We start from the raw sequence: 17,828 nt of genomic DNA, 5'->3' as shown, positions 1-17,828 counted from the left end.
TCCATTACTTTAACTTCAAATAGAATTTTCCAGTTGTGTACCTGAAATAGTAATTATAGAAGGCCAGTTACAAAAGCTGTCCCTTTCCCCCTACTTCTCTAAAACCTGTTCCTTACCTCCTTTTTCCATCTCAGGAAATAACAGTATCGTCCACCAGGTCACTCAAACTGTAGACCTAGAATTGTATCTGAATATCTTTCTTAGTCCCATCTCACATACCAAACGTATTAGAAAATCTTATCTACTTCTCACCTCAAGAGAAGATCATGAATTTGCTCACTGTCTGTGTTTCCACTATTCTACCCTCTTTGAAGCCACCAGCGTGTTTTGCCCAAAGAGTAGAAATAAAACATGAACTCTTTATTTTAATTCTGTGGCTTGCCCACTCTAATCTTCTGTCTGAAAGTTAGTCTACTTCTGGCTCAGGGCAAGTGCCCTTGTTTTCTCTTTCTGGAAAGTTCTTCTCACAAATGTTTGCAAAGCTGATTTTTAGTTATTTGAGTTCTAGTAATATTTCTTTAGTGAAGCCCTCAACTCTTTTAATTGGAACAACATGCATATCTATCCTCCTTTATTTTTATTACTGATTTATTTGTAATACTTATTAACTAAAAGAACAGTAACTTTTTGTTTAATTCAACAAGTATTTATTGAACGTGTACTAGATGCTGGGGAGGTAGCAACAAGGACAGAAATCTATGCACCATTGAGCATGACTGTCATCATCTCCCCTTCAAGATGTAAGTCTTGAGAGAGAAGGGCCCTGTCCTCTAGGTTACCCCCAGGCCCATGGAGCCTTGAATAACACTTTAATAAAAGTGTTCAGTAAATCACTATTGAATTAAGAATGAGTAAATATTTCTGTATCCATTTCTTCTTTTTGCTAAATCAAGTTTTTTTCAGACTTCTTGCAGAAATAGCTTTTCTAATTACTACTTAAATTGATTTCTCAGCTAGGCATGGTGGTACACATCTGTAATCCCACCACTTGGGAGGTTGAGGCAGGAGGATCACTGAGTTCAAGGCCAGACTGAACTACATAGCAAGACCCTGTCTCAAAAAGACAAAACAAAACAAAAAAATAAGTTGATCTCTCATAGAAGGATATTTTCTGATTTTTTTTAAATTCCAAATTATGATAGCCAGAATTTAACGTAATACTTCAGACATAGTCTGACCAATTGTTAATGTAGTCATCCTCTTAATTCTTACAATCTAGAGTTTCATGTATACATTTTAAATTATTACACTTGAAAAATCATCTGTACTAATTTGCATTTGTGAAGTCATGTCTGGAAGAGGCAACTCTTTTAATAAGGACAAAAGGATATACTCAGGTAGTCATTTGCTAATTTAGTAAAGGATATTTATAAAGTATTTGTTTGGAGAAAATTATAATTTGGCAAAAGTTTTCATTCATTTTATTGACTCTTTTTGCTTGAATCTTTTAACCATAAGAAGAAAGCTACCAAAATGCTACCACGTATTTCTACTGTGATTATTTGGGAATCACAGTAGTATTCTCTAATTCATAGAGTAGCAATATCCTTCAATATTATATTCACAGATCTTGCTTATCTCTTTTGAAAAATTTTCAGATAATACAACACACGTTTTTCTTTTTCTTCTCACTTTTTGAAAAGTATTCTCTCATCTCTGTGTGTTGATAGGAGTATTTTAGGAGTCAGGTTTGGAAAAAGTAGTTACCTAATGTGTTCTTTTAGTTTAGGTCTCAGTTGTAAACTGTAAAATTTCAGAAACAAGCTTTAAACTTCTTATTATCAATTTTCCACTAAAGGGTGCTTCACATTTCTCTTTAAAAATCAGAAACTTTAAAATGTGCTAGATAAGAGGCACATTCCTTTTCTTTTTTTCTTTTTTTTTTTCTTGGTACCAGGGATCAAACTTGGGTCCTTATGCTTGCACAGCAGGTGATGAAACCACTGAGCTAAATCCCCAGCCCAACAACCTTTTCTTGTAAAACAGCCATTCAACAAAACAAAATAAAACAATAAATTTTTGTTTTTGTTTCTTAACTTACCTACTCTTTAATTATTTCATCCAGGTATGTTATGCAGTTAGAATTTTAAGTCTTTCTTACTAGGGAAAAAACCTCACAAATTCTCAATTTAGTTTGAACAAAATTAAATTATAGAAAATAAGACGGATCATGTTAAGATGAATATAAGTGTCAGACACTCATCAACTTCTGACCATTTATAATTAATTTAAAATTTTTTGTGTTTACACAGCAAATCCATGTTTCAAAGCAGTTTCACGTTGTAGTGATTATATATTTTTTATAAACAGATGTCATATATTTTTTATAAACAGATGTCATATAACTTAGCTAAGGTGAATTCTGATTCTGGTTCACTCTAGGAAGCACATTTCAGTGCTTTTACTTAAAAATACCTCATATTTTGAAGCATCTTTCATTGTTTTGCATTTATTGTGCCTTGAACAAAAATTTTATACCATATTAAAAATTGTAAACTTTGGATTTTCTTAGGTAAGTGTCCAATCTTTCAACAACTGATGGGGCATTTTTTAGATACATCAAGCAAATAACATGCATTCCATTCCTCAAAATAAAACATCGTTGTCTTCTGTTCTCATTTGTCATCCAGGGAAGGTTTAGAGTATTGCTCTGCTTCAAAGTGCAGTGAATGGTAATTACGAGTTCCACCGCGTCATCTATCCCTGTCCCAGGTTCATCTCGATGGTGTCATCTGGGGCTTCGCCTTTGTCATACTGTTCTTCCCTGTGAATATAGATGAGACAAAAAAGATCCATCTAAGAATTGTAGGCATGTGTGAAAAAAAATTATTAACTGAATAGGGAATTTCAAAATCAATTCAAAGGCAGTGTGCTAAAATACAAGCTATGAGGCTCAGCTACATGTTTCCTAGAAGTTTCTTTTGACCCTGGTTTGTGAGATTTTGGAAACTTTCAGGTTGGTGGAAGTTTTCTCACTTGTGCAGCAGAGGGCACTGTGTATCCACCTAGAAGTGAAAGTGCTGCAGTGTCATTGTCAGCATATTGCTGTTTGATCAATTATAACATTCTTTTCTTTCTTTTTTGTTTTTTTGGTTTTTGGGTGTTGTTTTTTTTTGTTTTTGTTTTTGTACCAGGGATCGAACTCAGGACCTTGCGCTTGTGAGGTAGGCACGTTGCCACTGAGCTAAATCCCTGGTCATAACATTGTTTTCTTGAAGCAGATTTGGAGTGGCTGATGTTTTACTTTTTAATGCATTACTATAGCACTCTTAGGGCAGGAAGCGAACAAATTCAAACAGGTGAGGAATTGGAAAATGACTTTTCCCCCCTAGACTTGATGTTCATAAAGGAAGCCTTAAGAAGTTTGTTCGGGCTAACAGTTGTAGTACTTGGTTTGAATTTCTTTCTTTCTTTCTTTCTCTTTTTTTTTGACAAAGAATTTTTTTTTTGAGGATTTGAGGGGCATGAAGTCTGGATAACTGAAAACCTTGTTTACTGCTCATGTTATACAGACTTTACAATTGAATTAATACATAAATGACCAAAATAATTCACAAATAAATACAGGGAGCTCAGCATCTTTATTAAGGAGAAATAATCAGTTCTAGGTCCTAAAGTTGTCTCTTCTATTCTTGAGTTATCTCTTTGGGAGAGGAATATTAGCATCCTGTCTCTTAGTACTTCAGAGTAAGATGTTTTGAGTATTAGAAAGCTCAAGGTAAAGAAAAGCAATCAGTGCTATCCTAATAGAACATTTTTCTCTTAAGTATCTTCTATCCTAATCTTCTTTATTATTCTTTAATACTAGTGACATTGATTAACTTTTTTTTTAATTCCAAGGAAAACTTTCATGTTACAATTAATATGTGAAGCTCAAAATTTTAGGTAACTTTGGATAACTTATATCATATATGTCTTCTTTTCTAAATGTATAAATAATACTAAAACTTTTTTCCTGGTGGTTTTTTAAAAAATGAATAAGTGAACTGAGTTTTACATGTCCTTTTTATCTACCCTTAGGGTTTCCAGGAAAATATTTCATGTCTATAATATATTTTATCCATGGACATCCTGTTTACCAATGTTGATCTATTGTCCATAGTTGATACATAAGACCATCTGTGCATCCTCTTTTTATCCACAAGTACTTTTTAGTCTTCATTAATCATTTCTTTAAGGTTTAATAATTAGAACATGTCTTTGTATGTATTATTTTCTTTAGACACTATTTTAAATGTTCGATCTGTTGAACATTACTTACATGTTCAGTATTGGGGAGTTAGTTATATACTTACCAAAACCTGTCATGAGAAAGTTGTTAAAGCTTGTTGTAAAGGGTGCTTTTTAAAAAAGTTTATTGTAACAGGGCATGGTTTCTTTTCATATGAGGCAATTTTAAAAAAATGATAAGATGCTATACTTTTTATCTGTAAGGAGCTGGAAATCACCTTATGGGAAAAGTAACAGGCTAAATTATGAAAAAAGCACTAGACTTGTATGGAATGTAAAGGAAGAAGAATATGGGCCAGGGATTTAGCTCAGTGGTTCCACTTCCTGCCTCGCAAGCACAAGGTCCCGAGTTCAATCCCTGGAACCAAAACAAAAAGGGAGAATACACATTCCAGTAGAAGCTGAAGAAGCATAGTCTTTCCACATAATAATATGTAGGCTAGTTACAGTACTTTGAAGTCATATTATGGAGGGAAGTCAAGCTACTTCTTTTTGGATCATCTTCTATATGACATAGCTTTATTCATTGGAGTGAAATTGTAGACTAAATTGTATTTATTTTCTTATCTGGTGATGGTACTGGAAATGAACCCAGGGCTTTCACACTGTACTACATTCCCCAGTCCTTTATTATTTCGAGACGGCCTTGCTAAGTTGCCTTGCCTGGGTTCAAACTTGTGTGATCTTCCTGCCTGCCTCAGTCTTCCAAAATGCTGGGATTTCAGGTGTTCCCCGCCTACTGGACTAGGTGATGTATTCTTTAATGCTGGGTGGATTCTGTATTTGTTTTGCTTTGCAGTGAATCATTGAGGGGGTGGTGTGGATTTTAATCTCCACAATAAACTAACCAAAGTTGTGAGTCGTATTAGTACAAATTAGACCAAAAGTGCCTAAACTTCAGCTGGTATTATAACAACAATTGCCTGGGGAGCATGTAAAAATACAGATTAATGGGCTCCAAGCTCAGAGTCTCTTAAACTATTTAGAATGTAGGGCAAGGCCTGAGAATTTGCTCTTATAGCAAAAAATACTATCTATAGCTCTCTGAAAAGGTTATTAAAATTCTCTTCCTTTTTAAAGTCTGTATCTGTTTGGGATCAGATTCATTTTTTTTCTAGCATAGAATGGAAAAGCAGTAACCATGAAAATCCATTTGTCTCCTATTAAGCTAGATGTTAATGATATTAGCAGAATGTAAGACAATCCCCTCTTCATTTTGTGTTTTGGAAGTTATTTTCATAAAAAGCATGTTATAATTACTGATTATTTTTAAATAAATTAGTATTTTAAAAAATCACTTAATTTCAAATGTAGTAAATATTCATAGCTACAGCTCACATAAACAATGTTTTGCGGGTTCCTCAATTTTTAAGAAATAAAGGGATCTTGACACTAAAATGTTTCAGTTATGCATTGAACACCACTGTTTTTCATCATCAGTGAGTTATTCTGCTTTAGACATCAAAGTTGTTCTCCATAATAAAGGAATATTGCAGTAACTAAGTCTTCATTTGTTTAATGATATGAAAATGTGTAACATTTAATATTTTTCTTGAATGGAGCTAGAACATAGTCAGGTATACTAAGTAAGCTATGGTTTCCCCTTTTCATTAGTTAGCTTAATAATATGAAACAATTAGATAATTGGGATGTCTATACTAATTTTAATTTTTATGTACTCAAAATTGTTTCTGGAAATAAATTGCATCATTATTGTGCTTTTGAATATGAGAATACCTCTAACAAACTATAGTTTAAAGTTTGGTAAATATCGGGAGCAATGGGAATGTGTTTTTTTATAGAAAACTTTTGATTTCAAAAATACAGATTTAAGTTTTCTACTTAGTTACTGTTCTCATTGCTGAGACAGAATGCCCAGCACCCAAAGTTAAAGGAAGAAAGGTTTATTGTAGCTCACAGTTTGTTGAGGTTTCACTCCATAATTTGCTGGATCCAAGGCAGGGTGGCATGGCAGAGGGGCATCACAGAAGAAAAACAATTCATGCTGGGCAGAAGGCAGCAAAGTAGCAAGGAAGCAAGCAACTAGGAGCAAGGGATAACAGCAGCCCTCATTCTATCCCTTATATTCTATCCAGGATACTCGCTCTTTAGGGGAAGGTAACATTCACACCCAGGGAAGACCACTGTCAATCCTAGCATCACATCCTTAACCCCAGCATTGCACACTCCAGCCTCCTCTGAAAAGCCTCACCTGTGACTGCATGAGGCTTGGTGGGGGTGGGGGCTGGACACAGCCATAACAGTCACCTTCTTTGTTTCTGAGTTTAGTGGCATAACTACAGGAAAGGCACATTCACATAAGAAATAAAGGGATTTTTATAGGAAAATTGTAATGGAAATTTAAAAGCAAAGCTCTACCATTAAATATTTTTAATTTTTATAGTATATTCTTTTTAATCCAAAAACCTCAAAATGTTTTGAGCTACAGTTTTACAAATAAGTTTATGTCACTTATGCAAATAACAGAAACATTTAATTAACACCTTAATTCTGTGTCAAGTTGGGAGAAAAAGGTGGTAATTATAGTGAACAGCTTGTTTTATATAAACTTTACTTCTTGACTCTTTAAGGGGATAGATTTAAGTAAGACCATGCTTCTTGAGTTTCTTAATTAAGCAATTTTTTTATATTTCATAGAGTGCATTTTTAAGCCCTTACAATTTGCATTTATTGATATTGACTTCTAAAAACCATTCTCTTTGGTAGGTATGTATGTATGAGAATGAACTTTCTTAAAATATTAATAGCCTCTTTTCAAAATACATGGCTCTTTGAACTTGCAAAGCATAACCATGGTTTCATTGTTAGATACTGAATCTATTATGTCTTATAACAGAACCACAACCCATTCTTCTGGAGTTTTCTTATAAGAAGGATAGAAATATACCCTTCATTTGTAAGCAATGATACATAGCCAACATTGAAATTCCAGTAATACTTGTAATCAAATGAAGAAGATTGGACTAGGTTCCATATTAAAAGCATCATGCCCATTAAATAAATCATGTGTGATAGTAGCTTTGTTAAAAAGACTGATCCAATTGGTTATCTACTCAAGTGCTCAGTATCATTAGGAATTAGAAATTCATTAGGAATTATACTGTTAACAAATGGTATTTGATTAATAAAATAAAACAACCATTGTGACGCTCGCCTGTGATCCCAGGACTTGGGAGGCTGAGGGAGGAGGATGACTGTGAGTTTAAAGCCAGCTTGGGCTTATAGTGAGTTCAAGGCCAACCTGAGCTGCATAGTGAGACCCTTTCTCAAAAAAACCAAGTCAATCAATCAGACTAAGAGTTCATTTCTAACTGTAACATTGTGAGTTTTACATTCCTGTACTTCTTGAAGGGAAGAATTGTTTAAAAGGTAGACAGTTGGGAACTCTAGAATGAGAATAGAGCACTAAGAGATGTGCTTATCTAGTTGAACAGAGAATAAATATGTAGTTGAAGGCCATGAAATCCTTAACAAAAGTTGATCATGGACTTTTCAGCAACTCATGGAAAATTAAAAGAATAGCATACGCCCTGGAACCTTAGGAGATTAGATGATACTTTTTCAGTGAGTACTACAGTTACTAAATTGCTTTTTCTGAAACTAGTTTCTCATATTTTTGGAATCGTAGACTTCCTTTAAGAATCTCTTACAGTATATGGATTTCTCGAAAACTCCATTGCATTGTTCTTGGACTATTAAAGCCCATTTTGGGTTTCTGAAAAAGAGCTTCCCTTCCCTTCCCTTCCCTTCCCTTCCCTCCCCTCCCCTCCCCTTCCGATAGTACTAGGGATTGAACCCAGAACCTTACACATTCTAACCATGTGCTTTACCAGTGAATTAGGCCCACAGCTCTTGCGAAGGAATGTTTTAATTGGGAGTGGTACATAAGAAGTGATACACATTTAAATGGAGGTGAAACCCCCTAGGAAAGTGATGGCAAACCTATGGCTTGTGTGCTGCAGCGGACGCACAGAGCCAAGTCGCACAGCATCACCCCTAGCAGCCAAGCATCTCATAACAGCACACCAAATGCTATTTCAATAAACAGCTGTTTATATCACTGAAAGCTCTGTTATTGTGTTGTTGGTTTTTTTTTGTATATCCTTTTATTGGTACATTTTAGGTGTACAATATAATGACATTCATCATTGGAGATATGCACCTTTACATACTCTCTTGGTTCTTATTTTTCCCCCTTCCCCTGCCCTCCCTTCAACCCCTCCATCCCTCCCTATTTACAAAGGCTTTGTTTACATGTTTTCATTTTCTCATATTAATTCCATTCCCTTCTATCCTTTCCCCTACCCCTGGAACTTCCTCTTCCCCTTTGCCCCTTTTCTTCCGATTTCACATTATGTATTATACCTTTTAGTCCTTATTTACACTTTCAGTTTCTCACACTAGAGAAACTATTCGGTATTTACATGTGTGTCCTGTTTATTTCACTTAAGAGCATTGTGTCAGTGTGCATCCATTTAGCAATAAATGTCTCTAATTTCTTGTTTGTGATGGCTGAGTCCATTTTATTAGAAAACCACATTTTCTTGATCCAGTCTCCAGTTGATGGGTATTTGGGCTGTTTCCAAGTTTTAGCTATTGCAAACTGTGCTGCTGTGAACATGACTGCACATATATCACTGTGGTATGATTCTTTTAATTCTTGGGGAAAGATACCCAGCAGGGGAATAGCTAGATCAAATGGAACTTCCAGTCCTAGTTCTTTGAGGTATCTCCATACTGATTTCCACAGTGATTGCACCAGTCTACACTTCCACCCGCAGTGGAACAGGGTTCCTCTTTCCCCTCAGCCCTGCCACCATTTGTTGGTTGATTTCATGATAGCAGCCATTCTTTCTGGAGTGAGGTGGAATCTCAGTGTTGTTTTCATGTGCATCGCTCGAATGACCAGTGATGTTGAACATTTTTTCATATGTTTATTTGCCATGTCTACTTCTTTCTATGAGAAATGCCTGTTCATTTCAGATGCCCACTTTTGGATTGGGTCTTTAAATTTGGGAGGTCTGATTTTTTTAAGTTCTTTATAGATTTGAGATAGTACACCTTTGAGGGACTGCTGGTGAAAATTTTTTCCCACATTGTAGGTTGTCTCTTCACACTGCTGGTGGTTTCTCTTGCTGTACAGAAGGTTTTTAGTAAAGAGATCCCACTTGTTGATTGTTTGTGCTAGTTCTTGGGCAACTGAGGTTTTTTTCATAAAGTCTTTTCCTACCCCAGTGTCTTCAAGAGTTCTACCTAACCTCTGTTCCAGCCAGTTCAGTGTTTCTGTTTTTATGTTTAGATCGTTAATCCATTTTGATTTTAGATTAGTCCATGGTGAGAGATATAGGTCTAGTTTTAGTCTTTGGCAAGTTGAAAGCCAATTTCTCCAGCACCATTTATTAAAGAGGCTATCTTTCCTCCAGTGAGGGTGCTTGGCTCCTTTGTCAAATATGAGGTGTCTGAGTGTGTCTGGAGTTGTTTGTGGATCTTCTAATCTGTTCCACTGGTCCTGAGGTCTGTTTCTTTGCCAGTACCATGCTGTTTTTATCGCAGTAGCTTTGTAGTATAGTTGGGGGTTGTAATACCGCCTGCCATGTCTCTGTTACTTAGAATTGCTTTTGCTATTCTGGGTCTCTTCTTGTTCCAAGTGAATTTTTGGATTGTTTTCTCAAGGTCTATGAAGTATGCTGCTGGGATTTCAATTGGGATTGCATTGAATCTATATAGCAGTATTGGAAGTATGGCCATTTGCACTATGTTGATCCTTCCTACCCAGGAGCATGGGATGTCTTTCCATTTTATGATATCCCCTTCAATATCTTTTTTCAAAGTGCTATAATTTTCAGAGAAGAGGTCTTTGATTTCTTTTGTTAGGTTGATTCCTAGGTATTTCAGTTTTTTGGATGCTACTGTGAAAGGAATTGTTTGCCCTATTTCTCTCTCAGTGAGTCTGTCATTGGTGTAGAGGAAAGCTATTGATTTTTGTGTGTTGACCTCGTATCCAGCTACTTTACTGAATTTGGTTATTAAGTCTAGAAGACTTTTGGTGGAGTTTTTGGGGCCTTCTATATAGAGTATCATGTCATCTGCAAATAATGACAATTTGACTTCTTTGTTTCCTATTTTATTCCTTTTATTTCTTTCTCTTTTCTAATTGCCATGGCTAATGTTTCCAAAACTGTATTGAACAGGAGTGGTGATAGTGGACATCCTTGTCTTGTTCCTGATTTTAGTGTGAAGGATTTCAGTTTTTGACCATTTAGTATGATTTTGGCTGTTGGCTTTTCATAGATGGCTTTTATCAGATTGAGGTAGAGACCGTCTTCCAATTTTTTGTAGGCTTCTTATCATAAATCCTTGTTGGATTTTGTCAAAGGCTTTTTCTGCATCTATTGAGATGATCATATGGTTTTGTCCTTGGTTCTATTGATATAGTGTATTACATTGATTGATTTGAGTATGTTGAACCATCCCTGCATCCCTGGGATGAATTGCGCTTGGTCAGGGTGTATGATCTTCATGATGATCTTCTGCATTCTCTTTGCCAGTATCTTATTAAGAATTTTTGCATCTATGTTCATTGGTGAGATTGGCCTATAGATGTCTTTTTCGGTTGGGTCTTTTTCTGCTTTGGGGATCAAGGTGATGCTTGCTTCCAGGAATGAATTTGGGAGTATTGCTTCCCTTTCAATTTCCTTGAAGAGTTTAAACACTAGTGGCAGTAGTTCCTCTCTAAATGTCTTATAGAATTCAGCGGTGAAGCCATCAGGACCTGGGCTTTTCTTGGTTGGTAAGATTTTAATTAAGTTTTCAATTTCATTGGTTGATATTGGGTTGTTTAGAATTTTTAGGTCTTCTTCATTCAACTTTGGTAATTCATATGTGTGTAGGAATCTGTCCATTTCTTCTGTGTTTTCCTTTTTATTGGCTATAGGTTCTGGAAGTAGGTATTGATCATCCTCTGGATTTCTGCTAGGTCTGTTATAATTTCACCATTTTCATTCATGCTTGCATGGATTTGGGCCTTTTCTTTCCTTTTTCTCATAAGATTGGCTAAGGGTTTGTCAATTTTGTTTACTCTTTTGAAGAACCAACTCTTGGCTTCATTGATTTTTTGTATTGTTTTCTTAGTCTGCATTGCATTGATTTCTGCCCTGATCTTTATAATTTCCTTCCTTGTATGAGCTTTGTCTTTGTCTTGCTCTTCTTGTTCTAGAAGCTTGAGGTTGAGCATCAGGTTGTTTAGTTGGGCACACTGTTTTCCTAGTATGATTATTCACTGCTATGAATTTCCCTCGTAAGACTGCTTTCATTGTGTCCCATAGATTCCGATATGTTGTATTTTCATTGTCATTTAATTGAAGGAACTGTCTGATTTTTTCTTTAATTTCTTCTGTGACCCATTGGTTATTCAGAAGTGTGTTTTTCAATTTCCATATGTTTATGAAATTTTTGCAGTTTCTTTTGCTGTTGATCTCCAATTTCATCACACTATGGTCTGATAATATACAGGGGATAACTTCAATTCCTTTGCACTTACCTAAATATGTTCTATGAGCGAGTATGTGCTCTGTTTTGGAGAATGACCCGTGTGCAGCTAAAAAGAATGTGTATTCTCATTTTGTGGGGTGAAACATTCTATATACATCTGTTAGGTTCATATCTTCAATAGTTTGATTGAGTTCTAGTATTTCATTGCTTGATTTTTGTCTAGTTAATCTATCTATTTGTGTCAATGGGGTATTGAGGTCCCCCACTACTATTGTATTAATACATATATGGTTTTTCGTGTCCATTAATTATTTGTTTTATATAGTTGGGGCCACTAATGTTTGGTGCATAGATATTTATGATTGTCATCTCTTCCTCTTGGATTGTTCCCTTTACAAGGCTATAGTGTCCTTCTTTGTCTCTCTTAATCAGTGTGGGTTTGAAATCCACTTGGTCTACAAAGAAGATAGCTACTCCTGCTTTTTTTTGGGTTCCCGTCGCATGGAGTATTGTTTTCCACCCTTTGTCTTTCATTCTGTGAGTTTCTGTTTGAATTAAGTGTGTTTCTTATATGCATCTTCCTTCTTGACCCATTCTGCCAGTCTATTTCTTTTGATTGGTGAATTGAGACCATTAACATTGATGGTTATAACTGATATGTATTGAGTTATCATTGTCATGACTTTTTCTTTTTGTTGGATTCTCCCCCTTTGCATTTAATTTGTCACGCCCAATGGATTCATTCTGCTTTGCTTCCTGGGGTTGTGATCCTCATTGTCTTTTGCTAGGATTTTGTCTAAAATTTTTTGGAGTGCTGGTTTGTTATTCATGAAGTTCCTAAGGTGCTCTTTGTCATGAAAGTATCTTATTTCACCATCAATTTTGAAAGATAGTTTTGCAGGGTACATCAATCTTGGTTGGAGGTTGTTTTCCTTTAGGGCTTGAAACACATCACTCCAAGCTCTTCTTGCCTTGAGGGTTTGCACTGAGAAGTCTGCTGTGATTCTGATGGGCTTTCCTTTGTATGTGATTTGTTTATTTTCTCTAACTACTTGTAGAATTTTGTTCTTCTGTTGGGTTTCTGGAATCTTAACAATTATATGCCTATGGGTGGATTTTTTTTTGATCAAGACTAGTTGGAGTCCTATATGCCTCGCTTATCTGTATGTCAAATTCTTTTCCCCTGCTTGGTAAGTTTTCTGCCATCACTTCTGTACACAGTTTTTTTATGTCATGTGCACTCTCCTGTTTCTTCATTGACTCCATTCAGCCTTATGTTATTTTTCTTTGCATCGTCTAGCAGCTGCTGGATTGATTTCTTGTGGTCCCTGAAAATTTTAAAGAAGTTTTTTCTTTTCTGTGTCACTAATTTCAATCTTATCTTCTATATCTGAAATTCTGTCTTCACATTGGCTCATTCTGCTGTGTAGACTTTCAATGGAATTTTTAATTTCCTGGAAACCTGTTTGCATCTGTTTTATGGTTTCCATTAGTTTCCTATGTTGGGATTCCATCATGTTCCTCAGCTCCTCTATTTTTTTATCTATGTGCTCTAGATTTATTAATCATTTCTTGCACTATGGTCCCGATCTTTGCTGTTATGTGAGAAATTATTTCTGATTTCATTTTTTCCAGATCCTGTTTCATTGCTAGTTCAGGGAGTCCAGGTGGTTGAGTATCAGAGTGTTCCATCTCTTTTCCCTTTGGGGTTGCTGTAGGTGATCTGGAAGTCTGGTTCTGTGGCTTGTTCACCTGTCTTCTCATTTTGACGCAGGGGTGGTAGTGTAGGGTGGGTATATGTTCTGGTGCCCACGCAGCTCACCTCCTCTGGGCTCAGAGCCGTGGTACGCCTACCCAGAAGCTTCCACTACACTGGGAGCCGCAGCATGCCTACCCGGAAGCCTCCTGCCGGGGAGCCATGGCGCGGCGATTTGGAGGTCTCTTTTTGTTATTGTGTTTTTAAGACAAAAGATGTTAATTTCTGAGTTGCTTTTTCTAAACTGAAATCTCACTATTCTGGTTTAATTGCAGTGCTGCCACTTTGTGATAAATGACTGGATTTGGGGTTGCAGTTTAGTCACTTGGTCTCTAAAAGGTTCACCATCACTGCCCTAGGTGACATGTTTGAGCATCTTAAATGTGTGTAGCATAAAGCCGGATACTAACTTCTTGTACGTCTACTTGCACATAACTATAAAACAAAAAGCAGATTTATGAATTAAATCAGTGTTACAGTATTGATTACTATAATTTGATTCAGCAACAATAACATAACAAGTGATACACTATTGCAACCAAGTTGCCACTCGCAGTAATACAGATAGTGTAGAGTAAGTTCCAGTGCTTTTACTTTTATATCTACTGTTAAGATCCTTCAGTTACTTTTCTTAATCTAAATTACTTTCAAACTTCTGTTTACTCGGGATGTTATCATATAAATTCAAGGTAAAGTCTCCATCTTAATGATGGATTGTTTTACATTGGTACAAAAACAGTATGCAGTCATTAAAAACTACATGTTAAATTTTTCATTTGGCTCTTTTCCTGAGCTGACAACGTGCGGTATGGTACCCTCATTGTGCAGTGTGGTGGCAGTGAACTGTAGCTCCCTGTGTAGTATCCCTGTGATCCCCAATATAAACCCCCTTGCTCTACAGTGTACTGTGTTGCTAAGCTACAGTAGGTTAGGTGTAGTAAATGCATTTTTGATTTACGGTGTTTTCAGTGTAACAGTGGGATTATGGGAACATAATCTTCATTGTTAAATCAGGGAGTATCTGCATAATTATTTCTGTTCTGTTAGTATTAGCTAGCATCAATTAAAATAACATTGCTGTTTGATACCAACCCCAAAAAGCAGGTGGCATTCAGATGATCCATATTTGGCTTCTATTAATTTTTGTAGATCACCATGGAAGTGAAAGAAATTAAACACAATTTTTCATAACAAATTCTAGAGGAAAATTCTTGGCATCAGCAATGTTTAAAAGTTGTCTGAGTTCGATACCTGGTACCAAAAATAAATAAATAAATAAAAATAAACAATAGAAGTTGTCTGAGCCTGAGTGATATCTGGAATTAATATGTCATTGGTAAAGTAAATGCATTGAGTATTCCTGTGTGCTAGTAATTGTCCTAGGTCTCAGGAGTATAACAAAGATAATAAAACATGATCTGTGATTGTAAGACTGCTGCTGGTTCATTAAGAGTTTTAGGGAACAAGAAGAAAAAATAGAAGGAAAAAATGGAAACAACGCTTTTGAACATGGGGAGGGGAGGGGGCTTGAGAGGGGAATGGATAAACTAAAATAAAATTTTAAAATAAATAAATTTTTTAAGCATTTTAGGGGAGGCCTGGGGTCCTATAATAGAGCTACTCTGGAGGCTGATACGTGTGGATCACAGGTTCAAGGCCAGACTGGGGAATTTAGCAAGACCTTGTCACAAATTTAAAAAGAGGGTGCTATGTGTTTAGGTTGTGGCTGAGAAAGGGGGGGTGGGATTGTTTGGCTCAGTCTCAAGTATTTAAAAAACGTTGCGGGGGGGGGGGGCTGAACAAACAGCCAGATCATTTCAAGCGTACTCTTAAAAAACATAGGTAAAGTAGGAGCCTTATTTTTAACTGCTTACCAAATGTCTGCTAATATGTAGGTAGCCCTAGTATGAGCTAGGGAAATCACTTAGCTATGGCTATCTTTGTTATAGTTTCAGAAAAAAAAAAAAGTTGTATTGGTCAGCTTTTTGGCACACATAACTTGAAAGAAAAAAGGTTTATTTTGGCCGTAGTTTCCGTTTCCGGTGCCCAGTTGGCTGGTTTCAAAGGAGAAACTGATCTCCCAGGCACCTCTTAAGCCGTTCAAGTTGACAATGAAGATTAACCATCACAAAAGCCATGTTCCGGTTCCCATTCCTCTCTCTCTAATTATGATTCCTTCTCATCTCACCTCCATTGTGTGCCCTTCCTGTACTAGAAATAGCAGTTTTTTAGAAAATCAGTTCTTAAAAGATTTTGACCAGTTTTCCAATTTGACCATAACCTTTTAAGCTTAGTGTAAGTTAAAAAATAAGCACAAGGCCGAGGATTTAGCTCAGTGGTTCCAAAACCTGCCTTGCAAGCACAAGGTCTCAAGTTTGATCCCCAGTACCAGAAAAAAAGCACACAAAAAATAGTACTGGAGAGGTAGCTCAGCAGTGCAGTGATGAGGCCCTGAGTTCAATTCCTGGTACCAAAAAGAAAAATGCAATAAGCACACAAAAAATAAAAGACAAGGAGATGATTGAATAAAGGGAAAAACTTATTTTCCATGCATGTTGTAGCAGCTACTTATCTACAGCCAACTGATAAGCTTTTGGATAGTTGTTATAATCATTCATACACACGCTGTTCCTCTGTATATGAAGCCCATGCCTCAAATTTGGTACAACTCTGTTTACTCCAGATAATTTGCAGTAGTTTTCTTTATACTTACATAAAAGTAGCACTACTAACTATCTAGAGTTTTACTTATATTTAGTATCATAATTGGTCATACTTGACCAGAGTCTAAGTTCTTTCTCATTTTCAGTTATGTAAAATGTCCAGATTAATTTGTCATTTAATTTTTCCTCGTGAGAAAGATGCCCCAAAGAGTTGTGAAACATGAAGCTACTTAGCTCCTTAATATGTAATAGTAGTAATTCCTGCCAGCATGAACCTCAGATATAATGGGCATATAAATATCAATTCAGTGTATCCAGAGATCTTCAAGTTGTTCAGAATTTCATTTCTAAGTAGTATCTGAAGAATTTAAGACAGTCTTTTCTAAGCAGCTTTAAGAGACCTGATTGTCAGATAATAAATGGCTTGGTTTAGTTTTAAGTCCTGTTGGATTAAAATGATTTTCTCCTCTCGACTGATAGGGAAAAGTTTTAAAGTAAGGTTAGTAGATTAGCTATTAAATTAGTTGTGAAAGCAGAATAGGTAGTGTATCCCTTTAAAAGCTTGCCTTAGCCCATTGCTTCTATTGTTTTAAGTGAAGGTTATATAGCTCCTTTGATCTGCAGCTCCGCTATAGATAACATCCTAGCTCTGAAGAACAAAGTGGGAATCCTTGAACAAACTTGTGATGTATGTGCCTTAACTGTCATGTGTTTAGGACTGTAATCAGTGACAGAAACCACCTGTGTCTAACCATTAAGCAGGAATTGGAACTTTATTTACTAAGACCACTAGGGATGAGATAATGACGGACAAAAGTATAAAAGGTGATGGACAAAGAACACAGGGCACGGACTCCGGCCAGACCAGTTTCTGGCATTCCTGCCACTCATGAGTAAATTTTTATTTTACCCATCTTCTGTGTCTCTGTGTGTTTCTTTCCACGATTCCGGAACAGACTAAGTGGCATAACTTCTGGAATGGAGCAAAGCTATTGATATCATTATTCTCTCTTTAATTGAGGTTTTTGTTGTTGTTGTTGTTGTTGTGGTTGTTATTGTTTTCTTGACATGTCTATCGATATAACTTGTTTGGGAACATGTGTTTATTGTGCACCAGTTACTTTGATATTAATTATATTCTTACATTCTCTAAATCTGCCTCACGAGAGAGTTACTAATATCATCCTGTTGTGCAGTTAAGCGAGTGTGTCAAGGCCACATATTCAACCATGTGAAGCTTGAAGGGCTCTTTTGTGCTACAGGGCAACTGTACTCCTGGATCCGGGTGCTTGCCAGTGCACACCTGCCCTGAACCTTCACTGCTTTCTAGCCTGAGCAGCTGTGTGCCCATTTTTTCATGTGTTTCCCAGGCTGACTTAATGACAGTAATAATGCTCAGACAAAGCAGTATAAATGTCTTAGTGGCACAGTCAGTATGTAAAAATATTTTGCAAGATGGCAAATGTGTTCAGAAACCCAGTAAATGTAATTCAAGAAGGAAAGCTTTTGGCTAGGACACTTGAGGGGGAGAAACCAGGCTCTCAAATATGACAGGATAAATTTCTATATAAAATAGGTCATGTATTATAAGATGGGCAAGAGTAGGCAGATTGTATTAGAAAGATTTTTGGTTAGCTTTTTAAGCTAATTCATTCAGTAATGAGTGC

At 36.2% G+C, this 17,828-nt stretch overlaps 1 protein-coding gene across 1 annotated transcript in view; it reads left to right on the top strand.

The window, feature by feature from the left end:
- Pik3c3 (phosphatidylinositol 3-kinase catalytic subunit type 3) overlaps window positions 1-17,828 on the top strand; it is a 128,004-nt gene that overhangs the window by 83,896 nt on the left and 26,280 nt on the right. The window lies entirely within an intron of this gene.

This window comes from Heterocephalus glaber, unplaced genomic scaffold, assembly GCF_053883595.1.
Source record: "Heterocephalus glaber isolate CG9 unplaced genomic scaffold, H.glaber_assembly_v1.0 deba00000331, whole genome shotgun sequence".
NCBI classification, from domain to species: domain Eukaryota; kingdom Metazoa; phylum Chordata; class Mammalia; order Rodentia; family Bathyergidae; genus Heterocephalus; species Heterocephalus glaber.
The sequence above is the reverse complement of the archived record's forward strand: the minus strand, read 5'-3'. Positions and strand labels throughout refer to the sequence as shown.